Source organism: Peromyscus leucopus, chromosome 7 (assembly GCF_004664715.2).
Source record: "Peromyscus leucopus breed LL Stock chromosome 7, UCI_PerLeu_2.1, whole genome shotgun sequence".
Taxonomy (NCBI): Eukaryota; Metazoa; Chordata; class Mammalia; order Rodentia; family Cricetidae; genus Peromyscus; species Peromyscus leucopus.
The window spans coordinates 17,028,552-17,040,328 of NC_051069.1; the positions used below are offsets into that span (position 1 = coordinate 17,028,552).

Genomic DNA, 11,777 nt, shown 5'->3' on the forward strand with positions numbered 1-11,777 from the left:
CGCCACCACCACCACCACCACCCGGCCAAGTGGTGGTGGGAGTCTCTTGAAACTCCCAGTGACAAACACCTCCATCAAGGTCACATCTTGTATAATATTAGAGGGACCAGCCTTAATATTATACATCCCAGGGGCTCAGGAGAGAGAACTACAAATGGTGAGGACTATTTTTGGGAAACAGAATCTCAGCACGCTGAGCTCCATAGTCCACTTGCTTTAATTTCTCTGGGATAACATCCTATTTACACAGCTTCAGTTCTGTTCTCATGCCTAGCTCCTTTCTTGCTTGATTTCTCTCTATATTTATCTACTGTTCCCTCTAAGTTCTATCTTAATTCTCTCATCTTAATTCTGCCTCATCTAGGTCCTTTTCATCTCGTTCTTACCCAGCTAGTACTTCCCCATCTGACTCTTCATCTTCCATCTCGTCCACACGTACTCTCTGGTCAAAATCCTTCTTATCTCTCTCCGTTCTCCATGTTCCACCTAAGTCTCCCAGGAATCCATTTTTAAACCCAAGCAATAGCAAGCCCCTGGTCAAGCAAGGTCACCAGGCTTGAATTCTACAGGGTCATAAAGGCAGGCAAGAATTTTCCTCAGGCAGTGACCACCAGGCTTTCTTTTACAACCCAAAATGGGAGTGGTAAAAGAGGAGGTCACCTGAGTGCTAATGACCGGTTAGTGTATCACAAAGGGGGTCTGTGTGCTCAGTCCACATTCTTAGAAGTGGTTAGGTAAGAATTTAGGGGTCTATTAGTAAGGTTATATAAGAAAGGAGGGTCTCACCCTAAATTGCAAAAGAAATAAAGCTATCTGCCTGACCTAGGAGGCAGGTGTTGTTTTGTATGGCCTTGGATGCTTGATAGGCATTTTAGATAAATACACTGTTAGGAGTTCTTGGAAGCATACAAGGAAATCATTTTAGGAACCAGCTAATGTATATACAAAAGCTAAAATATCACCAAGACTGCTTAAGCCATGGCTTGACCTTTGGATAAGTCCTTGACTTTTCCAAGTAGTAGCTTTTGTGATAGTAGCTGAATTCCATTATATTTTCCTGCAGCTTGCAGCAGTATATAAAATACATAGTACTTATATGGGAGCATGTGTACACATATTCATAAAAATATACATTTTTTTCAAGCATCAGGCCTTTAACTCTCTGTGTATACATACAAAAAAGACGGAATTGTCTTTTTTCCCCTGCACCTATTCTATTATTACCCCTGTACAATGATTGCTAGTGTTATTATGGCACATCTACATTAAAACAGTATTTATAAGTCATGGATTTGGTTTTTATAGTGGAATTTTGATAGGCCCCTGTACTGGCTGGTTTTGTGTGTCAACTTGATACAAGTTAGAGTCATCAGAGAGGAAGGAGCCTTAGTTGAGGATATGACTTGATGAGATCAAGCTCTAAGGCATTTTCTCAATTAGTGATCAATGTGGGAGGATCCAGACTATGGTAGATGGTACCATCCTTGGGCTGCTGGTCCTGGGTTCTATAAGAAGGTAGGCTGAACAGGCCAGGGGAAGCAAGCCAGTAAGCAGCACTCCTCCATGGCCTCTGCATCAGATCCTGCCTACAGGATCCTGCCCTGTTTAAGTTCCTGTCCTGACTTCCTTCAGTGATAAACAGCAATGCTGAAGTATAAGCCTAAAAAACCCTTTCCTCCCCAAGTTGCTTTTTGGTCATGGTGTTTTGTTTGCAGCAATAGATACCCTAAGATATCTCCTTAGATGAACTCTGTTATTTTTCCAGACATATGTGAGCTATTAGCATTGATGCCATTTAGTCCTGTGATGTGAAATACCAGGAAGAAGACCTTCTCAGAATTATAAACCAGCACATATACCCTACTTTTTCACTTACATTTATTTTGGGAAAGGTTACATTTATTTACATAGCTTATTTTCATGATCAGATAACATGAATGTTTTGGATTGGATGACCTTTATGCAAATGTATGCATGACTATGTGGCCTTTATAGCTAGATTACACAGTTAATTCTACGTGGTGAAGGTTATTTTTGGTAATATATTGAGTAATATAATAATTATGTTCATGCCCTTGACCCTTAACCTGTCAGAAGAATTATCTCAGGAAATGACTTTTCCTATTATTCCTTCAGGGAGCAGTAGCTCAGCCTTTAAATTCACTGATAGAAAAATTCCTCTGTGAATTCAGAAATTTAGACAAAGAAGCTCACAGTTGCTGTAGGACCTTCTGCATGTCAAATGTGTTGCTCTGATTGGTTAATAAATAAAACACGGATCGGCCAGTAGCCAGACAGGACGTATAGGTGGGACAAGGAGAGAAGAGAATTCTGGGAAGTGGAAGGCTGAGGCAGAGAGACACTGTCAGTTGCCACCATGACAAGCGAGATGTAACAGTAAGCCACAAGCCACGTGGCAACTTATAGACTAATAGAAATGGGTTAACTTAAGATATAAGAACTAGCTGGGCGGTGGTGGCACACGCCTTTAATCCCAGCACTCGGGAGGCAGAGGCAGGCGGATCTCTGTGAGTTCGAGGCCAGCCTGGGCTACCAAGTGAGTTCCAGGAAAGGCGCAAAGCTACACAGAGAAACCCTGTCTTGAAAAACCAAAAAAAAAAAAAAAGATATAAGAACTAGATAACAAGAAGCCTGCTGTGGCCATACAGTTTGTAAGCAATATAAGTCTCTGTGTGTTTATTCAGTTGGGTCTAAGCAGCTGTGGGACTGGCGGGTGAGAGAGATTTGTCCTGACTGTGGGCCAGGCAGGACTGGAGAAAACTCTAGCTACACACAGTGATAACAACAGATGAGACAAACCATGCAGTTTGGTAATTACATTATTAGGGAAAGACTATGGAGCAAAAAAGAACATGTATAATAACCTCTTTTAAAAAGTATTATTATTATGTGGTGTGTGCATGTGTGCGTGCACTTTGTGTATGTGTGTGTGTGTTGAGTACAGGTACAAGCATGCCATAGTACATGAGTGAATATATGTACATAAAGTACATAGTACACTAGAAGATGACTTTTGGGAGTTTCATCATGGGTTCTGGTGATTGAACTCAGGTTGTCAGCCTTGAACAACACTTAGAGCTGAGCCATCTTGCCAAACCATTAGCTTATTGATAAATGTGGTCATGAACTTGTATTATAACTCTTGCCTATGTGGCAGCTGATATATGTCACAGTATAGATTGTGACATCACTCTTCCAAGTTCTGTAACACACTGTTGCCATGGTTATGTGATTATATATGTTTGTGCCTCAGTTTTTAATTTCAGTGTCGTTGAGACTTCTCAACTAGCACCTGGGATAATATAGACCGTTATATTTTGATTGTGGTAAATGTTTAAAATGGGCAATAACTGTACCTGCCAAGGTATGATATTCACCACTGGATGCTGTGCCTTTAGTTGGTTAATAGTTTTCAAAATATTTTGTCCAAATATATATATATTTATTTGATTGTCCTGTAAAGCAATTTGACTTCAACCTTTCTCTATATGTTATAAATAGGGCTCCAAAGGAACAGAATAGAGAGAATATATATGTATATATCAAGGGGACTTACTAGATTGGCTTATGGGATGCTGTCTGGGTAGTTCAACAAAGACTGCCTCATGCTTAAAAGACAGAATCAGGCAGTGGTTGGGTCCAAAGGCTGGATGTCTTAGTGTTCTCAGTCTGGCACTGGAGCTGCTGATCTTCAGTCTACATTGGAGTCCCAAGGAAATTGGTGCTAAGACTGGCAAAGGAATGCCTCGGCAGCAGGGTCGCTGAGCTCACCAGTGAGAGTGAGGCAAGCAGGCAAACAACAGACTTTCCTTATTCCACGTCCTTGTACCTGGGCCGCCACCAGAAGGTGCAACCCAGACATAGGCTGGACCTTACTGATTCAAATGATCAAATCAAGAACATCCCTCATAGGAATGCCCAGCAGCTTGGGTTATAACTGTTTCAAGATGTAGTCAAATTGCTGGGTGGTGGTGGCACCCGCCTTTAATCCCAGCACTCAGGAGGCAGAGCCAGGCGGATCTCTGTGAGTTCGAGGCCAGCCTGGGCTACCAAGTGAGTCCCAGGAAAGGCGCAAAGCTACACAGAGAAACCCTGTCTCGAAAAAACCAAAAAGAAAAAATAGGAAAAAAAAAAAAAAAGATGTAGTCAAATTGACAACCAATATTAGCCATTGTGTGTGTGTGTGTGTGTGTGTGTGTGTGTGTAAATTCCTATTATAACATGTTGTTAAGCTCTTCCTTACTAGATGCTCTGTGGTGCAAATGTAATAACTTTTGTAAAGTATATTTTGATAAGATTTAGGTTATATGTATTTAAATTATTAATCTCAAAAAATTGGAGTGAATCAAAAATTTTGGAGATATTTTGAGGCATTTTGTATAGTAATGTGTGTATATCTTTATTTTTAACACACATTCCCTTTTTCTCCCTGAAAGGTTCATTTTATTCAGGTAATTATGAATACGTGTTTTTCATTTATGTGATGGTTCATAGGAACATGCACTTTCTATATTTCATTACTCTGAAAACATTTATTTTTTGGGCCATCTGAACTGCCAGAGGTATCAATTAGAAGTAATTTTCCAACCTACTTCCCTGCAGAGCTAAGCATTGTCAAATGTGGTAATTACTTTTTCAGTGTGGAGTCAGTTTTAAGACACAAAAGTAGAGGACTAGGGTCAATCGTAAAGACTGAAAATAGGAACATATAAACTTAATACTGTCTTACATTCAGCAATTAGTATATAATATATATATATATAATATGATTAGAATTATTCACAGAGAAAATTGGGGTTGCCTGTAGATTTGAAAAGATGTTAATGGCTAAAACTGTTTCAGAGTGTTGTGTGGCTTAGCTCTCCTGACCCTTCATTTTGAGCTCTTTCAAAAGTTGAGCTCTAGACTTCCCTATGACTTTCTCAGTAGCTAAATGGAGAGACACTCAAATTTGTGACACATCAGTAATGTAAGATGGTGGGTTTTTCAGGTCTTAAAATATTACATGTTTTAATACATAATGTTTGTGCACCTAGCATTCTGGGACTGCCTTATTGAAATAGGTATTGGAACTGGAACATTCTGAAGAACAATGCTAACCTAGCTTTAGGAGTGGACAGTGAGTGTGTACTTAGGCCAACATAGGCATAAGTTTTAAATTGTTAACTCGTTTTGTCTACCCAAGTATGCATGAAAGAAAAATGGTTGCTTTCAAGCTAAGTAGGAGTATGTCATAGAAGAATAATGGCTTTGGAATTTAGAATCCAAGACTTTCATGAGTCTGTGGTCAAGCTAAGCTGGCAGAACTGGGCAGTTTATTTTGCCAATAATTTAACGTGCCTGAGGATTTAAACCACATGCCTTGTGTTCATTAACTCACTCACCAACAGCACAGATGTATGCCCTTATGGGGAGAATCAAAGAGAGAGAGAGAAAGAGAGTGATGAAAGTATTCAAGCTCCTCTACTCTTTGGGCCAAGGTAGAAACAGATGTGTGGCCCTCATGTGACACGCTAATTGTTGACCTGTGCTCATCATTCAGCTGTGGAGTTATTAGCTACCATAGAAGAGAGCCATCATCTGTGTATGAATTTCTGCTGGCCTATATAAATTATATATATTATCCACTTTGTACCCATTGCTTACAAACACCAGGGCAGATATTGCTACAAGAATATCAGATTTCATTCTAGTTATTATGTGCAAAACACAAGGAACTGATGGTTTGGATTAGTTCACTGATACTGAGGGTTGGGGCATGCACATTATGAGAGTCCTTGATCAGTCTCCAATCCTGCCATAAAGTCAGTTAAAACTGGGCATATCTTTTAGTGATATCTGTGAAGTTAAGTGCTGAGACAGTATGAGTTGTACACCTGAGACAGGAATATAAGAACTCAGAATAGCATTCCAGTATTAATGTTATATATCATTCTAGTGAAAACTCTGATATGGAATGGTCAACAGAGGCCAGATCCTCATTCTAACCCACTACACTGTGGGTCCACTGAGCCAAATATGGGCAGCCACACAACACCACAAAAACAAATGGATAGCATATTAAAGGAGGATCAGAAGAACTGTATTATATATAGTTATTACTTAGAAAATGTACTAACGTCAGTATCTTTTACTATTCAGTAATCTTATTGTGTATCAAAGGATAAGTGGATGAATATAATTATATCTTGTGCCTGTTACCAAGTCTGTTTCCCTAGTACAGTATGTAGACTATCGAGTTTAAATTCCCATTTGCTTAATGACAAATGCAAATTCTGTGTATTTCAGTTTCTGGGCATTGACATGGATTTGAGAGATTCCTAGAAAGGAAAGTCAATCTTCTTGGGCTTCAGAATGATTTGAAGACATGGTAGAGCTCCTGTATAACATTAAGATTCATTTTAGTGTTCACACAGTCAAACATGGATTATTGCACATTGTCTTAGATTCCCAATACTTAGAGAGGCAAAAATTATTGTCCCTCATTTCTCTTCTTGTATTATCCCCCCTTCCCTTTCCTCTTGAAAAGATTTGCCCAGCAGTAGCCCAATCATGCGTATTAATGAACGACATCCATTCGTTCCAGCCATATGGACTAAAGCCATAGATCTTTGTTCATATAAAGCAACGATTTCTGGGCAATTACAAATTGTACCTTGAGCTTTTATTTTGTGTTCTAGTTTTTCTAGAGGACAGCCTGTTGACAGGCCCACAAAAAGAGTCAGCAAGGTCGTCGAAGGTAAGATGAACATCACATTTTCTAAGATAGAAAAGCTACTTTCCTGATCCCTTCATTTTTAATAGATACTATATTTGAATAATAAAAAAGATCATGTACACTACACATGTTAAGTTTTTTACTTAGGAAGTGAATGAAATGAAATTGTACCAAATCATCCCTGACTCAAAATGTCACTGTCAGGTGTGTTTTAGGAGGCCTTTTCTTCTTGAACAAGTATTCCTTTTTATATTTAAAGTTGTGTAATTTACACTCAAAAGGTAATAGATGGGGTTGTAGCAGTGTCTCAGTGGTTAAGAGCACTTGCTGCTCTTGCAGGGGATTCAGGTTCGGTTCCAAGCACCCTCACGGTGGTTCACAACCACCTGTGACTCCATTTCCAGAGGATCTGACACCCTGCACCCTTTTCTGGCCTCCCTGGCCGCCTGCACACGTGTGGTACACATACATATACTTGAGCACACATACAACAGATGAATGTTTTCAAAGGCGGCTGACTTGTGTTTATGAAGAGTGTGTATATCTGTGTCATCTCCACTTTCTCTTGCAGGGTTCCATGTTTTAGACAGCGTAAGGAGGTTTTTGAAACTGTTGTGACAGACGTTTGCTGTATCAACTATAGGAACATTGAAGTCGCCAGACCTGGAAAGCATGACATTTAATGTAGCTAATTGGGGCATGGAGGTACTTCTCAAAGGGCACTCGTAAGAGCAGGTTTAAAAGGATTTCTCTGCCATGTGACAGTGTATCCTAAAACCCTTAGTAGAGTGATAGGGAGACCTGATTTTGGACAGCACCATATGACAGACTAATACAGAATCTTTTTCTTGACTATTCTTCCCCATCATAATTATAATTACCCTAAGTTCTAGGAAAGAAAAAAAAACCTGTGGAAATAAAACTCACCTTGTTCTGTACCTAAGAGTGTTTCTTTTCTCCAAATTGTAGGTTGTGCCGAGGGAAAAACTTATCGTATGTATTGAGGAGCCACTCTCTTAATACACATTTTAGATAAGAAATTTACAAGTACTGCCTGTCTTTTCTCAGGTGCACTCTACAATTTCTACCACCTGCTCACAGTAATGCTTGAGATTTTTAGATAAAGAAACACACACACACACACACACACACACACACACACACACGCACACATGCACACGCACACAGTGATATCCCAAATAATAAATTGTAAGCATGTTTACTATGCATGCACTTAGTTGTAATCATTTTAGTTTGAGATTTTATGCACCAGGATGTGTCTATATCTGTATTTCTCCTAGGTAGAAATCCCAGTCATTTAAACCCAATATCAATTTCTCCAATGAGAAAAAAATTAAAGTGCACATTTTCCCTATATTAGTTCAGAACTCATCACAGCCATGCATGCTGGCATTATTTCTTTGTGAACTCTGTCATAGAAGAATCAACCAAGACACAGAGGTAAGTGGTTGAGATGTGTGACTACATAGGCCAAGACCACCATTGCATACATAAACTTAGGGTCCAGTATCAGTGCTATGAGATGAAACTTCCACTTACTACCCTATCAAGATACCATTAGTCACTGTAGAAGGCTTCCAGCCCCTAGCTGGACCTCAAACAAATCAAATCTCCAGAGATGGAAAGTAACAGCAACAATCAAAAACCATTTTAGCATCCATGCACCTGGGTGCAGCCTTCCACAAGAGTGAAAGCCAGAGAAAGCCCACATGTGTGGGAAAATAGCTCCCTTGGTAAAATGTCTACCTGTGATGCAGGAGGCCCTCAGTTTGATCTTTTGTAACACATAAACCTGAGTGGTAGCACACAAATCTATAAGGAGCTGGTATTTATTCTCACTCTCTGACAGTTTCTGGTCCTCCTGGCTGTACAATGAGGCTATGTCTGACGATAATAACAAAATGGGAACCAAAAATGACAAGCAGGAGAAGAGCTGACCTTAGAGCTGACCTTCCACCAGTGAGAGCATTGATTCTAACGGTGAAAGTTACAGCAAGAAAAACAAATTGTATATGTGTCACAACTGAAATTCTAGAAATAACAGGTTCCAGTAAGAACTGGTGAAATGCTTTAGCTCATTCTCAGGAGCTCAAAGCACCACACAATTTAGGGCGTATGTCTACTAAAAAGAGAAAGAAAAGAAAGAAAAAGAGAAGCCTCCAATTGATATAGTCTCATTCTTTTAACCAACCTCATTTAAAGATGAGTTAGACTATGCTCTAAAAGTATTTGCTCTTACTGATGGTCAGTCTCCATGTTGACTGGTGAGAACATAGAGAGCCTATCTATTCAGCGTTTGCAAACAGTCAGCACTGAATAGTATGACTGTGTGTCATACCAGGATGTGTCTGTATGTTCAGGCATTTGCTAAGGAGGGCTTTAGTTCAGAGGAAGCAGGACTGTGTGTCCTGCCCCTGGGTAGCCAGTGAATGGAAACAAAATTTGTTTACTAAAAACTGGACTTCATTGAGGAAGGAGTGAATAGGGAAGACACATACTGATTAGTGATAATGCAGCCCTCGCTCAGAGGCAGGCCTGGTCTGGCTGTAGAGACTGCTGCCAAAGGTAATTGTCAGGGAGAAAGTGGAATGCACACACTCAGTCCATTAAGTCACAGTGATCTAGGCATCTTGTCCTGTCAGTTTATGATGAAGGTTTATTAGGGGGTTAACAGTTGAAAGATAGTGTTGTTTTCCTCCCCACCCTCAAGTGACAACTGCGGTAGCATGATCTGGCCTCTGAGTCATTGTGGCAGACAGACAGAAGGGGTCCCGTGTCCATGGACTGAGCTATTAGAGACTACAGGGAGGAATCATGAAGGTGGTGGCAGACACAGGTACACGTTTACCCCTCTGAGGTCTCTGAATGACTTCTTTCGCAAACTCATGTTTTGTGTCAGGGATTCAAAAGTAGAACATTCATCTCTAATTTTTTTCTGTCAGGCAATTTGGTCATAATGGCATGAAATTAAATACTCCAGTAGCCTCGGGTGAAACGTAGACAGTGTCATTTTCTCTGGCTATGGTCCACTGAAGGTGACACTGTATGTGCTCCATGACCTGTAAAACACCGTGCTGTGTAAAGAATGAAAAGTAAACATAACTGTCCATTGCCCCAAGGCCAGGCTAACACCCTCTCTGCAAGTAGCCACTCAATCGAGCTGGGGTCTTGTTTGTATTTTACATTTAACAAATGTCGGGACATTTCTGTAGTCCAGTGCTTTTAACTAAGCCTTTATCGTTAATTATTTTCACACTCACAAGGTTTATGAAGGATTCTTAATTTTTGGTGTCCCAGTGCAAAGAGTAGAGAAGCAAGGAACTGCACAAATTTCACACTGCTTTTCTGTTGCTACTGTGCCATAGCCATAAGAGAGAGAACTTACCTCTCTTGACCATGTAATGCCTACATTAAGTGTACACTGACCTCCACGATGTGAGGAAAGCCCCCCGGGTAACTGCCCTGAGGAGATTTCTCCCAGAGTCCTGGGGAAGATGCTTACAGAGGCTGGGATTCCAATCTGAGGGATAACAAATGAATCTATGCATGCAGATCTCTTTCAGCCCATTCATTTTACTCTTCTAAGTCAATTCTACCTACAGTGTCTTTTCTGCTCTCATACTTAGCTCCTCTCTTCCCTGATTCTCTGTACCTTTTTCTGCTGTTCTCTCTCTGTTCTTAGTTTTCTCTCTCATCCCTCTCTCTTGCCTGACTTCTCACATTTCTAACCAGAGACTCCCTGCAATAGACAGTACGGAGCAGAGCCATTACCATAGAAATACACGATTCCAAGGTCTCAGAACCAGAGGGAGGGGGCGCAGTGCCCAGTGCCACAAACTCTGAGACATAGCTTTTTATCAGCAGACTTGCCAAGTGAGGAATTGGTGGGCTTTTCTTAGTGTTAGTTGCCCCGCCTGCAGGGCTTCAACGGGTTCTCGATCACCCTAAGGAGGGAATTTAGGGACAGGAGATACAAAGGAAAGACACCAAGTCTAGATTCTGATCAAGGTGCCACTTTATTTCTCTTCCAGAAATGTTTATATAGTTCCGCAGGGTGGGGGGAGCAAGAAGCTGTCATCTGCATAAGGTGGGGCAAGCTAACAGGATGTTTGTATAGGATGTTTACAGGGTGAGAGGGTCAAGGGCTCTGACTCAATGTCCTGTTGCTAGGCAACCTGACTGTAAGATGATCTAGTTCCCTGTCTTATTGGGGGTCTGTATTTTTCCACTAACTAGAGATTCTGTCCTTGTCCCTGACATTAGTGACCTTGGTAGACACCTGCAACTCTGACCTTGTGTGTATCTGTAAAGTTTTGAACTTATGATCTATATACAAAGGCTTTCAGTCTAGTTTGAACTGGCTGTGAGGTAAAAATGAGCTAAATGTGTAGAGTTTGTGTTAGACTGAAGAGAGATTATTATTTTCTGTGTTAGTCTGAGCAAAAGGAACAAAGCAGGCTTTAAGTGTCTACAGTCTCGTGGGACAATGGATCTGGCTATGAAGCATATCCTAGTATATTTTCTATATATCAAAATTATACAGTTAAATGAAAAGTCATCTTCCTGACCACCCACATATATATGTGCTCAAATGATTGAGACACAATCATGAGATTACATGTACATATAACATGGAAATGCACAGTAAATGGGGAGAATCATAGCTGTTATTGCACAAGAAGTTTACAAGAAACAGCCAATTCATTCAAAAGGCAGTAATTCCAAAATGCCTTGCGTGATGGTTTCCTCCAACAGAACCCTTGGTTCTGATAGGTTGACCTTCTAAACACCAGTTGTCACCTGCTGTATACTCCTATGGCCTTTGGCTTCCAGCAGCTCTCAATAATAATGTTCCAGAAGCAAACAATAAGATAAAGCATTTTAAAAATATTTAAACTCAGAGTGGTAATTGGTTGTCCTCTGCTTTGTTTGTTTGCCCTCAAGGCTGAACTCCTTTTGTTGAACTTTCATCCTTTTTCAGATACGACCAAGAGAAGTCTAAGCAATGTTAAGCCCT

General features: G+C 40.4%; 1 long non-coding RNA gene across 1 annotated transcript; it reads left to right on the forward strand.

Annotated features, from left to right (window-relative positions):
* The first annotated feature begins 3,298 nt into the window (after window positions 1–3,298).
* Window positions 3,299–7,677, forward strand: LOC119088410. The gene is made up of 3 exons (XR_005092081.1): window positions 3,299–3,385; window positions 6,702–6,760; window positions 7,311–7,677. It is a non-coding gene; the product is annotated as an uncharacterized LOC119088410 (long non-coding RNA).
* The last annotated feature ends 4,100 nt before the right edge of the window (window positions 7,678–11,777 follow it).